This window comes from Geospiza fortis, unplaced genomic scaffold (assembly GCF_000277835.1).
Source record: "Geospiza fortis unplaced genomic scaffold, GeoFor_1.0 scaffold744, whole genome shotgun sequence".
NCBI lineage: Eukaryota > Metazoa > Chordata > Aves > Passeriformes > Thraupidae > Geospiza > Geospiza fortis.
In genome coordinates, this window is record NW_005054617.1 from 69,813 (window position 1) to 71,565 (window position 1,753).

Genomic DNA, 1,753 nt, shown 5'->3' on the forward strand with positions numbered 1-1,753 from the left:
CCGCTCCGCCCGCCCGCCGCCGCCGCTATTGTGTGCGGACGCACGGACACACGGAGCGGCCCGAGCGCTGCGGATCTGGCCCCGCACACGCACCCCAACAAGCCCACCCTGTGCCCGGAGCGGTGTCCAAACACCCCTGGAGCTCTTGGGGCTGTGCCCGTTCTCTGGGGAGCCTGGGCAGTGCCACAGCACCCACCGGGGTGAGAACCTTTCCCGAATTCCCAACCTAAGGCTCCACTGACACAGCCCCAGCCGCTCCCTGGGCTCCTGTCCGTGCTTACAGAGAGAGAGATCGGAGCTGCCCCTCCAGTGCCCCTGGGAGGATGTTGAAGACACAACGAGGTTGAACACACCAAGTGACCTCAGCCACTCCTCATGAGAGTTTCCATCTAGACTTTTCCCCATCCTCGTGGCCCCCTTTGTACACTCTTCTAAAAGCTTCATATCTTTTTTATATTGTGGTGCTCAAAACGGCTCAAAACATTCGAGGTGAGAGAGAACACCCCAGTGCAGAGCACAGCACAGCAGGACAATCCCCTCCCTGGCCTGGCTGGTGATGCTGTGCCCGGTGCCCCCCACGACAGCCCTGGTCCCTCTGCAGGAGGAGCCACCTGGGCAGCTGTGGAAGCACCTACCGGAGTCAGCCCCACCAAACCAACCTGCCAAGCCACTGGACTGAAATGGGTTTATAGCAATGTACACCAGCCCAGGACTCACTGCCGATTTTGCTGGCCAAATGCTGAAAATAAATGAAAGTAAGGCAAGAACTGATCCTGACTAACTGCATATAGGCAGGGTATTAAAGGAGATCCCTGTATATAATGTTCTACTTAAAACCAACATGTATATCATGTGATCTTCCAAAGCTTAGGCTATCCTAATAGGAAATATCCACAGACCTCTACAACTCTGCCACAGCTGGCTATAGTGGTCAGTGTGGAAAGGTGAGACTGAAGACACTTCAGTTCTCCCCAAATACAACTCTGATTTTGCTGTGTTTCAGCATTTTATCACATGATAAAAGATGGTAGGCCACATTCAGAGGTGGCTTTTACTAAAGGCTTTAGTGCCTGGAATCAGAGTGTGGAATTTCAACTCCTAAAACAGTTTATCTTTAAACATTCCACAACCTTTACAGCAAAGCATGGACTCACCACCTTTGTGCATGTGACCCTATTCAAAAGCCTGTAAAAGGATCCCAAAATAATGCTAAAAAGGAATACTTAAGGCAGTCTTGTTTTGGAAGATCTAACAGAGGATTAGTAAGGCAGTAACACAGTCAGCTCTGCAGTGGAACCAGTCTGCACCAGAGAGCCCAAGCTCTTGTTCTGAAATGGGCTAAGCAACACCAACTTCTCCTCACCCCATCCCTGTAATCAGGGCAAAGCCCCAGTCTAAACAAGGCCCAGAGATAACAAACTGGTCCTTCAGTAGGGACTTATTTGTGTACAAACAATCTACCCTGCCTTTCTCACAATCCACCTCCTCCTCCAGCTTTTGCATACGGAGCATTGGAATCCTCCCCCAGTGAGGCCATTCCTGTCCTGAACTCCAGAGGAGGACAATCTCCCGGTGACAGCTTCCACTTGGCTCCTGGTCATTACCTTGTAACTTCAAAAAAAGAATGAAACAGAAAACTGAGTGCAGCTGTCATGGTGTGTCCACAGCTGATTTAATGTTTAAAGGCCTGATCATGCAAATATGAAACCCACTAAGCAGTACCAATTTGGTAAGGTTTGAGGCTAAGATGCCA